This window comes from Phyllostomus discolor, chromosome X (genome assembly GCF_004126475.2).
Source record: "Phyllostomus discolor isolate MPI-MPIP mPhyDis1 chromosome X, mPhyDis1.pri.v3, whole genome shotgun sequence".
Lineage (NCBI taxonomy): Eukaryota > Metazoa > Chordata > Mammalia > Chiroptera > Phyllostomidae > Phyllostomus > Phyllostomus discolor.
The window spans coordinates 47,064,776-47,077,453 of NC_050198.1; the positions used below are offsets into that span (position 1 = coordinate 47,064,776).

Here is a 12,678-nt window from a genome sequence, read left to right on the forward strand (position 1 = left end):
ATTAATATTTGACAAAGGAAGCAGCAACATAAAATGGAATAAAAATAGCCTCTTCAACAAATGGTGTTGGGAGAACTGGACAGCTACGTGCAAAAAAATGAAACTCGAGCACCAACTTACACCTTATACAAAAATAGATTCAAGGTGGATAAAAGACTTAAATATAAAGCGTGACACCATTAAAGTCCTAGAAGAGAACGTAGGTAGGAAAATCTCAGATATTTCACGCAGAAACTTTTTTACTGACTTGTCTCCTAGAGCAAGGGACATAAAGGAAAGAATAATCAAATGGGACCTCATCAAAATTAAAAGCTTTTGCACAGCTAAGGAAAACAGTATCAAAATAAAAAGAGAACCAACTGTATGGGAAAACATATTTGCTAATGATACCTCAGACAAGGGTTTAATCTCCAAAATATATAAAGAACTTATGCGACTCCACTCTAAGAAGACAAGTAACCCAATTAAAAAATGGGCAAAGGACTTGAACAGACAATTCTCCAAGGAGGACATACAGAAAATCCAAAGACACATGAAGCGATGTTCAATATCGCTAGCCATCAGAGAGATGCAGATTAAAACCACAATGAGATACCACTTCACACCAGTCAGAATGGCCATCATAAACAAAGCAACAAATAACAAGTGTTGGAGAGGATGTGGAGAAACGGGGTCCCTAGTGCACTGTTGGTGGGACTGCAGACTGGTACAACCATTATGGAAAGCAGTCTGGAACTTCCTCAGAAAACTAAAAATGGATCTGCCTTTTGACCCAGCAATTCCATTGCTGGGACTCTATCCTAAGAACACTAAAACACCAATACAAAAGAACCTTTGCACCCCGATGTTCATAGCAGCACAATTTACAATAGCTAGGTGCTGGAAGCAACCTAGATGCCCATCAGTAAATGAATGGATCAAAAAACTATGGTACATTTACACAATGGAATTCTATACAGCAGAAAGAAAGAAGGAGCTCATACCCTTTGCAACAGCATGGATGGAGCTGGAAAGCATTATGCTAAGTGAAACAAGCCAGGCAGTGAAAGACAAATACCACATGATATCACCTTTAACAGGAATCTAAACAACAAAACAAAACAAAACAAAAAACTAGCAAAATATAACCAAAGACACTGAAATAGGGGATAGTCTGACAGTGGCCAGAGGGGAGAGAAGAGGGAATTTCAGGGGGGAATGGGTAGGGATTACAGGAACAAATTTGGAGGACACATGGACAAAAACTAAGGGTGGGGGGTAATGGGGGGAAGGGGGGAGGGTTGGGTGGAGGGGCTGAAACGGGAGTAGGGGGCAGAAAACTGTACTTGAACAATGATTGAAATAAAAAAAAAAAAAAGAATAAATTAATACATGAGCAAAAAAAAAAAAAAAAAAAAAAAAAAAAAAAGAGCATAAATGCCATGAAGGCTCATGTAACCTGACTATTTGCTTATTGAAATGTCTCCCAGAGGGAATAATAATAGTAAAGGTTGCAATTTATTGTACTCACACTGCGTGTCAGGCATTGTACTAAGAGCTTTACAGGAATTATTTCATTTAGTCCTCACTACTGTCTTACAAGATAGAGAACAGTATTTTCCTGTTTTACAAATTAGGAAATTGAAACTTAAAGTAGTAACTTTCATAAAGTCTCAAAAATAAAAAGTGACTGAGATGGGATTTTAACTGTGGTAGTTTGACATTCAAGTTTACAGTATTTAATAGTGTTACTGTGGTTGCCCATAATAATTGTTCTGTATTCTGTAAGTGGACATATGACTTGAAATCAGGCAAGAGGCACAATCTTAGATGAATGTGGACTGAGTTGGGTTATCTGAATCTTCATCCAATAGCCTAATGCTTCTATAGGTTCCAAGTAAGATATAAAGAGTGGACAATCCAAAGAAATGTGTTTAATTACTGTGTAAGGTCCATCTAAACATAGCCCAGTATCTCATGAACAATTTCTACAACAAAGGAAAGTATTTTCATATTGTTGTGTGTATTAAAGATTCCACATAAGTAATTCACAGAGTATAATTTAGCATTATGTCCTTGACTTTTGGTAAAGGATGATATAAGAAATAATCATATAAAAAGCATCTCAGGCCCTAGATGGTGTGGCTCAGTGGATTGAGCACTGGCTTGTGAACCAAAGAGTCACCAGTTCGATTCCCAGTCAGGGTATATACCTGGGTTTCAGGCCAAGTCCTCAGTTGGGGGCACATGAAAGTCAACCAAACATTGATGTTTCTCTCCCTCTCTTTCTCCCTCCCTTCCTCTGAAAATAAATAAATAAAATATTTAAAAAATAAAGAACAAGTTAGGCTGATATAAGAAATAAACATATATATAGAACATCTCTAATATTTTCATTAAAAAAAAAAACTACTGCTGAAACATTATCCATTATGGCGTTTAAATTTTATACACAGACAAACATGAGAATTTCCTCTTCAATTTTAGAGTAAGAAGAAATCAAACATTGGCTACCCTTTATCTAAAGGTATGCCATGCCCTCTTGCTATGAATTTGCATATGCTCAATATACTCAGACTATGTCTCCCATTAACCAACAAATAGAATTTTCATATTTAATATACTTAATACTGTTGCGTGGGTCGCCGGCCAGCAGTGACCATGGAATGCTGAGGATGGCTTGCCGAAAAACACGCGAGAAAAAACATGCACAGAGACAAACTAGTTTCTGTGGGGAAGTAGGGTCGAAATGGCCACCCCCCCCCCAGTGGGGAGTGTGCTGATTTACTGTCCATACCTGCTTTTTTTGGGCTCATTTTGCATAATAATTCAGGTAAAGTACAGTACTTATCAGGGGGAAGTAAGGAACTATAGAAAACAAGTAACTCTAACGGTCTATTTTGAGTCGGGGTCAAAGAGCTGTAAGACTTTGAGGAACAAACTAACTTCCTCCTTGGTCCCCTCTCATTCAAATGAGAGCATTCTAAACAAAGAAGGTTTCACAGTACTTTACATATTCTTTCTTAGGCCTGATCACCCGGGGAATCTGCCCTTTTCAGCACAGAGCTGCACCACCCTGTCATTGTTTCAGGCTAGGGTGGAGCATGGGAACTAAGGCAACCAAGAGATAAGGAGATTTTCTCCCAGACAATGAGAACTCAGGCTATGTCAAAGCCGAAAGAGCGAGGGTCCATCACCCCCTTTTGCTGCAGCCCCCCAAGTCCTTCTTTTGGGGGGCCTCCCAAAGTGATCGTGCCTGTCTTAGGTCATTCCCCCCTTGGGGAATCTTACCTGTCTTAGGCTAACCGACCAAGCGTTTTGGGGTTCAGTTATGAATAAAGCAGCAGAAACAGCATTCCTGCCAGGGAGATAAACTTTTGTCTCCTTGCTGGCTTAGGGTTCCAAGGGCGTTCCCTTAGCCTTAGCCTAGGCGGGGATTTCAGCTTCTGATACCAGTCAGGGCAGTTCCCAACATAATACTAATGGCATTCCACTTAAGAATTACCTAAATTAGCTTGCCTTAAAGAAATGAACAAACGAACTTGGGCTAAGTATAATTATTGAAGCAAAGGTAAGCACAAGAATAACTATAACTAAATTATCATCATCAAATTCAGTAAGGCTGAAAAGTATAAAATCAACATACAGAAATCAGTTGCATTTTTATACACTAACAACATATAAGAAAAAAATAAAAAAAATGATTTCACTCATAATAGCATCAAAAATAATAAAATATTTAGGAATATACTTAACCAAGGAAGTGAAATTTCTGTATGATGTGGGAAATTGAAGAAGACATGGACTATGGAGAAAAGTACCCCGCATTCATGACTCAGAAGACTTAATATTGTTCAAATGTCCATACTCCCCTAAATTGTCTGTATATTCAATGCAATCCCTATCAAATGTCAATGGCATTTTTCACAGACATAGGAAAACCAATCCTAAAATTTGTATGGCCAAAACAATTATGAGAAAGAACAAAGCTAGAACATCACACGTCCTGATTTAAAATTATACTGCAATGTTATAGTAATCACGAGTATGGTACTGTCATAGAAACACATAGACCAATAGAAGAGAATAAAGAGCCTAGAAACAACCCCCACATGTATGGTTAACTAGTATTTGACAGGGGAGCCAAGAACACTCAATGAGGAAAGGATAGTCTCTTTAATAAATGGTGCTGAGAAAACTGGATAACTATATTCAGAAAAAATGAAATTGGATTCATATTACATCACTCACAAACATTAACTCAAAGTGGATTAAAGATTTAACTATATGACCTGAGATTTTGAAGCTTCTACAAGAAAATACAGGGAAAAAATCTACTTGACATTGGTCTCAGCAATGGATTTTTGGCTATGACACCCAAAACAAGCAAAACAGAGAAAAAATAAAACAAGTCAGACTGCAGAAAACCAAAAAGCTTCTGCATGGCAAAAGGAATATTAACAAAACAAAAATGCAGTCTACAGAATGGGAGAAAATATTTGCAATAAATACCATACATACCATATATCTGATAAGGCATTAGTATCCAAAATGCAAAAAAGCCTCATCAAATTCAATAATGAATTTTTTTAATTTAAAAATGGGCAAAGGGATTGAATAAACATTTCTCCAAGGAAGACATACAATGGCCAACATGAAAAGATACACAACATAATAATCATCAGGAAATGTAAATCAAAACCATGATGAGACATTACTTTATACCTGTTATAATGGCTATAATCAATAAAACAAGAGATAACATGTTGGTGAGGATGTGGAGAAAAGAGAACATTTATACACTGATGGCGGGAATGTAAATTGGTATGGCCACTATTGGCAACAATATGGAGACTCCTCATAAATTTCAAATTAAAATTACTATATGATCCAGTAATGCCACTTCTGTATATGTCAAAAAAAATGGAAACAGGATACCAAAAAGATATATACACTACTATGTTTATTGCAACATTATTCACAATAGCCAAGATATGTAAACAGCCTGTGTCCATGAATTGACAAATAAAGATGTGGTGTAATAAGACAGAGAAAGACAAATACCATATGATCTAATTTGTATGTGGAATCTAATGAACAAAATAAACTGACAAACAAAATAGAAACAGAGGCATGGACACATGGAATGGACTGATAGTTGTCAAAGGGGAGGAGGAGAAGGGAGACTGGATGAAAGAAGATGAATAGAATTAGTCAAAGAACATACATGCATAACCCTTAGACAGAGATGATAGTGTGGTGATAGCCAGAGGGAAGGGGAAATGGGCTGGGAAGAGGCAAGTAGTAGTGGAGGGGACAGATACATTTGTAATAGTGTCAACAATAAAAAAAGAGGTGATATGCATATATAAAATGAAATGCTATTAAGCCAGAAAAAAGAAGAAAATTTTGCCACTTTTGACAACATGGATGGACCTTGTGGTCATTATGCTAAGTGAGATAGTCAGAGAGATAAAGAAAAATACTATATGATCTCATTTATACGTGGAATTTAAAAAGGCAAACTCCTTGAAACAAAGTAGAATGGTGGTTACCAGGGCCTAGGGTAGGGAATGGGGAATTTGGGGTAATGTTGGTCAAAGGATATGAACTTGCAGTTAGAAGATGAGTAAATTCTGGAGATTAAATGTGCAGCATGATTATATTCAACAATACTGTATTTTGTACTTCAAAGTGCCTAAGTGGCTAGATCTTAAATGTTTCAACACAAAATTAAACTATAATTGTGTGATGTGATGGAGGTAACTAATGCTATGGTGATCATATTACAACATATAAATGTATCAAGTCAGCACATGGTACACTTTAAATTTACAAAATGTTATGTCACCCAGATATCAATAAAAATTCCTATTATCTTTGTGAAGATATTTCTAATCCCAGCTTGCAAAAATTTAGTATTTTATTGAATTGTTTAAATAAGTGACCAGTCAGAGAGAAAATTGGTAATGTAGATGACAGACTCTATTATGGATGTGACAAGTAAGTGTCTTTCTCATTATATGCCTAGATGACATCAGTTTTGTAACAGATTTTATGGCCTATGTAATTTAAAAGTTTCATCCCATAAAACACCTTCCTCCATGCCATATCTTCAGCAACTGATTAAGTGCTTCCTCAAAATGTTGCCCATTGAATTCTGTAGCAGTGTTAATTTTTAAACAGATTTTCCTGGCACTGAAATAAATTTTGGCCCCTCAAATCTCCACCTATAAGCTTTAATTTTTAAAAGTAATACAAATATTACCATATTTTTGGACCATAAAATGCACCTAGGATATAGAGGAGGAAAATAGGAAAAAAATGTTGAAGCAAAAAATGTGGTAAAATATTTAATAACATAATATTTCACCAATGCAAATGTAAACGGAACTCAACAGCAGCATAACCATCATTCCTCCCAAACTGGGGGGAGGGGTGCATCCTATGGTCCAAAAAATATGGTATTTACTGATACCACTTAATCTTCTGTAACATCACTTCAGATGGTTATGTTACAGAACACAACAAGGGGGGCCTGGGATGATATACTATTATTGAAAGAAGGCCCCGGGTCCGTTATGTCCGCCGCCAGAGGAAAGACGTCTCTCAATGCCAGAGATTCTTGAAAAGGAAAGGAAACGTTTATTTAATGCTATACGAACTTAAAGTAATGACCTAATGTCTTTACCAAAATCCCAAAGTCCCTTAAAACACCCACAAACAGACACAGTCCTTCCTTCCTTCCCCCTTTGCCCAGTCCAGAGTACCGTATCTCAGGAAAGGAAATAGAAGTCCACGGCTTAGGTAGTCTTCTGGTTCTTCTCAGTTAGTACTCCCTCTCCACTGGGAGACCTCCCTGGGTTCCTGGCACCCTCCGCTGAGTCACCGGGATCTGTGCTAAAACCAGGTGGTGGTTCCCCCTTCTAAAGCCAAGGTGGGGGTCCCCACTCTGCCAGGCCGTGTGGTTCCCTCTCTCTGGGATTCGGGAGTCTCCACTCCGTCAAGCCCGCATGGTTCCTCCTCAGGGCTGTGCATGGCTCTCCTCCTCCAATGGCCGTGATCTTCTCTGCACCTCCGCAGCCACATGGTTCTCCTCTCAGGGCTGCAGGAGTCTCCACTCCATCAAGGCCGCATGGTTCTTTTTTCCTTCCTAAAGCAGCCTGGTTCTCCTCCTAAAGCAGCATGGTTCTCTCCTTCTCTCTCCTCCCACACTCGGCTTCACATGCCGGAACTCGTATCCTTCCAGCCTTACTGGGCTGCCATCATGAGTCTGGGCAGGTGTGGCCCCATGTCCTGGAGCCAATCCTCTCTGAGCTCCCACGCAGGCGCTGTAACGCAGGGGACCTGCCCCCCCCCCCCCCCCCCCGCCCAGTTACATCCAGGTGGGGAAGTTACTTCTGGGTGGGGAAGTTACTTCTGTTCCCCTGTCTTAGAGCTGATCACAGCTACTTAACATATCTATGCAACCAGCCAAAGGCTATAGATATGTTAAACGACCACGCCAGAGCTTAGCTGCAAGGCTTTTGCTATGCTAAACAGCTCTCAATGGCCCTGCTCCATTTGTCCCTTCCCCCAACCCACACCCTGGGTGGGGGGGGGATGGAGACATCCCAAAATCTCCTGGACACCTTAAGTTCTGGACCCCATTTCAAATGCCTATTTGGGACCCCCCCTCTTGGCTGCACCCTGTAACAGTTACAAAGCTTTTGCATCATATACAGAGACTGTGAGTTCCTAAAAACCAATCATTTATTGGTTAATAATTAATCACTTTTGTTAATAGAAACAATTCAGTTGAAAAAATAATAAAGTTACGGTCATCCTGTCATTTCTCCAGTGCTTCACAGCTGAATCTGCTCCTGAATAATGGAAATCTTTGACACCCTCTTCTATAAAAAATTGTTTTAATGGAACAACCCATCCCATGTTGACTCAATTCATGGTATTGTGCTCTTTCCTGTTTCACCATGTAGCACCTTATTTCTCTACTGAAACCAAGACCAGTCATGAAATTCATCCCAATTTTTTGGATACAAACACTGTGAAAATAACAATAATACATCTCTTGAGTATTTTCATGTGTTACATACTTTATCCATATCACCTCGATAAATCTCTTAAAAATCAACCTTAAGGTTATCTCAAACTCAGTACAATTTTTCCTGTAATATTTAGCATTGTAACTTTTTATATTACATGTATCTACTTAAATTTTAGAATATGCACAATATAGTTACAACTGTGGTGATGGCTTTTGCCTTCTATTTCTAACATCAGTGTCAGTTTTGTGTTGATTTTGAATAATTGATTGTTCTTTGTTATAACTCATGCTTCCCTGACTCTTTTCACGCCTGGTAATCAGTAAATGGATGTCAGACATTGTGAACTTTATACCTTCTTGTGTGCTGAATGCTTTTTTTTTTTTTTTTTTCTGGGACTATTTGTTTCTTGAAAATAGTTTATTCCACTGGGGTTTTGATTTTATATTTTATAGGCAATACTTGAGCAGCATTTAGTCTATGGCTAATTTTCCCTCATTACTGAAGCAATTCTTTTCTGAGTACTTTACATAATGTCCTGTGCATTATAACTTTTTTGTAGGCTGGTTATGGGAATTTACCTACACCTGATCCTGAGCACTGAGCACTATTACCATTAATCCTTTCAAGGTGGTATTTTCCCTGTCCTTGGTAGTTCCCTTGCATCCATACACTGACCACTATTCTACTGAATTGTCTGCAGATATCTGGCTTTTTCTTTCTGTGTATCTCTGTCTTCCCTGCTACTTTGTTCCCTGTAACAAAGCTTTGTATTTGTATTTATTGTGGTGTATTTGCACTCTCAGTTGTAGTGCCTTAACTCAGAGGTCCCTTTAGGTACTGTACATGTTCATTCTGCCTAACTGTGGCCTGGAGAATTTCTTAAGTCAGTAAGTTGAGGCAATCATAGGACTCACACCACTTGTTTTTCTGTCTCTAAGAGATCACTGTCTTTCAGTGATTGATAATCATCATCTTGTTAGACATTATTTTATGTATTTTGTTTTTTATTTATTTGTATTTTTTAACTGGCCAGGTAGATTTAGTCTCTGTTACTACATCTTGGCCATATGTACCATACTGTTTTTTAAACAGATACTTTGTTTTTTTCTTGTATATTCTATTACAGTTGTCCCAATTTATCCCTGTTTGCATTCCTACACCCAGCCCATCCATCATACCCACAATCCATGCCCACACCATTGTTCATGGTCATGTTATTACATATGTCATATGAACCAATAACATGTTCTGAGAATAATCCTTTCCCTCCACCTCCCCTCTGGCAGCTTTCACTCTGTTCCATGTTTCCATCACTCTGGTTATATTTTACTCATTAGTGTAGTTTGTTCATTAGATTCCTCTTGTGAGTGAGGTCATATGGTATTTGTCTTTCACTGACTAGCTTATTTCATTTAGCATAATATTCTCCAGTTCTATCCATGATGTCACCAAAGGTAGGAATTCCTTCTTTTTTTTCTGCTGCATAATATTCCATTGTGTAAATATACAATAGTTTTTTGATCCACTCATTTACTGATGGGCACTTAGTCTGTTTCTATCACTTGGCTATTGTAAATACTACTGCTATGAATATTGGGGTGAAAAATAGGTTAATTTTTTAACCATTTTTTATTTTTCAAGTACAGTTGTCTCCATTTTTATCCCACCACACCCCATGCCATTCCCATCCCTTCTTCCTGCCCTCAAACCCACTCCCTTTGGCTTTGTCCATGAGTCCTTCATACATGTTCCTTGATGCCCCCTTATTATTTCTTATTATCCCGCCACCCTTTCCTCTCTGGTTACTGTCAGATTGTTTAATTCAGTGTTTCTGGTTGAATTTTTCTTGCTTGCTTGTTTTGTTGATTAGGTTCCAATTAAAAGGGAGGTACTTTTGAATTCGTGTTTTGAGATTCTTCTGGTGTATTCAGAGCAGTGGAATCTCTGAGTCAAAAGGCCATTCTATTTTTATTTTTTTCAGGAAATCCCATACTGTTTTACACAGTGATTGCACCAGTCTGCATTCCCACAAACAGTGCAATAAGGTTCCCTTTTCTCCACTTTCTTACCAGCACTTTTTTTTTTTTGCTGTTTTGTAAATGATAGCCATTCTGAAAGGTGTGAGGTGATATCTATATCTCATTGTGGTTTTAATTTGTATTTCTCTAGTGGTTGGTGATGTTGTGCATTTTTCATATGTCTAGGGGCCAACTGTATGTCCTTGGGAAAGTGTCTATTCATGTCCTTTGTCCTTTTTAAATTGGATTGTTTGTTTTCCTAGTGTTTGTATATATGAGTTCTTCATATATTTTGGAAATTAAATCCTTGTCTAATGCATTATTGACAAATATATTTTCCCATACATTTAGTTCTCTTTTCATTTTGATGATGGTTTCTTTAGCCATGCAGAAGTTTTAATCTGCAGATTAATCTGATGTAGTCCCTTTTGTTTTTCCCCCTTTATTTCCCTTGCCCTAAGATGTATCAGCAAAGGTATTACAATGTGGGATATCTGAAATTTTACTTCCTAAAGTTTCCCCTACAACTTTTATCTTGATTTATATTTGTCTTTTATTAATTTTGAGTTTATTCTGGTATTTGGTGTTAGTTGGTGTTCAAGTTTCATTTTTATGCATGTATCAGTCCAGTCTTCCTAACACCATTTACTGAAGAGACTAGTTTTATGCCTTTGTGTGCTCATTCTCACTTTGTCAAATACTGACCATAGAGACATGGGTTTATTTCTGGGCTCTCTATTCTATTCCACTGATCTATGTGTCTGTTCTTATGCCAGTACAATAAGAACTGTTATGATTACAGTGGGCTCATAGTATAGTTTTAGAGTAAGTATTATGATCCCTCCAACTTCGTTTTTCTTTCTCAAGGTTGCTAAGGTTATTTGTGGTATTTTTTATTCCATATTGATATTAGGAATATTTGTTCTATATCTATGAACTATGGTCTTGGTGTTTTATTAGGAATTGTATTGAATCTATAGATTGCTTTGGGTGGTATAGCCATTTTCATGACATTAATTCTTCCAATTCATGAACATGCTATATGCTTCCACTTATTTGTATTTTCCTCAATTTCTATCTTCAGTGTTCTATAGTTTGCTGAGCACAGGGGTTTTTTTTTTACCTTTTTGGTTAAATTTATTCTTAGGAACTATATTTTCTTGGCACTAAACTAAATGCGATTTTTTTTAGTTTCTCTTTTTTTTGTTTATAACCGAATTTTTACTTTCTTCCAAATCAATTTTAGTTTTTTTTTTGATATTTTATTTTTGCTGTACAGAAAGGCCATTGGTATCTGAATATTGACATTTTATCTCATTATTTTGCCAAATTCACTTATTAGGTCAAATAGTTTTGTGGTGGAGACTATAAGGTTTTTATGTACGCTATAATGCCATCTGCAAATAATGACTGTTTTACTTCTTTTTTTACCAGTTGGGATGCACTTAATTTATTTTTCTTGACTTACCACTGTGCTAGAACTTCCTGTACTAGGTTGAATAAATGTGGTGAAAGTGAAAACCTTCATCTTGTGCCTGATCTTATGGGAAAGGTTTTTAGTTTTTGCCCATTGAGTATGATGTTGGATGTAGGTTTCTCGTGTGTTGCCTTTATTATGTTGAGGTATGTTCCCTCTATTCCAATTCTGCTGAGTTTTTTAATCATAAGTGGATATTGGATTTTATCAAATTCTCTGTTATTTCTCTTTTTCATTTTGATTATGTCGTGTATTACATTTATTAGTTTGCAATCATTGTACCATCCTGCATCCCAGGGATGAATCCCACCTTACCATGGTATATGATCTATTTAATGTATTGCTGGATCCATATTGACTGTATTTTGTTGAGGAATTTAGCATCTAAGTTTATAAGAGAAATTTATCTGTAATTTTCTTTCTTTGTTGTGTCTTTACCAGGTTTGAGGATTAAAATAATAATGGCCTCATAAAGAGAGTTAGGGAATCTTCTTTTTTCTTGAATTTTTTGGTATAGTTTGAGAAGGATAGATGTTAGTTCTTTGAATGTTTGGTAGAATTAACCTGTGAAGTCATCTAGTCCAGAGATGTTTTGAGCTAGGAGATTTTTGACTACTGCTTCAATTTTGCTAGTTCTTGTCTATTCAAAATTTATGCTGCTTGATTCAATTTTGGAAGATTGTATGTTTATAGAAATGTATTCATTTTACTCATGTTGTCCAATTTCTTGGCATATAATTATTCATTCAGCCATGTGATGATTTCAAGATTTTATGCATTCTTTCTTAGGCCTGATTGCACTGGGGAACCACCCATTCCTGCCCAGGGCTGCATTACCCTATGGCATTGTTTCAGGATTAAGTCAGGTGGGGGGGGGATAAGGCAGCCAAGAGATTAGGAGAGTTCTTATAGGTACAATGAGGACTCAGGGTATGTGAAAGCTGAGGGGGAGGGCCCATCACCCCTTTCTATAGTCCCCTAAGTCCTTCCCTATTGGCTCCTTTATGACCATGCCTATTTTAGGTCATCCCTCCCTTGAGGAATCTTACCTGCCATTGGCTAACTGGTCATCAGTCCAGAACCAAGTAGGGTGAAGTTAAAGGGCCAGAGGTAGTGTCCCTGGTGAGAAGATAAGTTTTGTCTCCTTAGTGGTTTATGG

General features: G+C 37.4%; 1 long non-coding RNA gene across 1 annotated transcript in view; it reads left to right on the forward strand.

Moving 5' to 3' along the window:
• The first annotated feature begins 3,213 nt into the window (after positions 1 to 3,213).
• Positions 3,214 to 12,678, forward strand: part of LOC118498550 — a 28,637-nt gene continuing 19,172 nt past the window's right edge. Inside the window, exon 1 of the long non-coding RNA XR_004901040.1 lies at positions 3,214 to 3,225. This is a non-coding gene — a long non-coding RNA (uncharacterized LOC118498550). The remainder of the gene's footprint in view (positions 3,226 to 12,678) is intronic.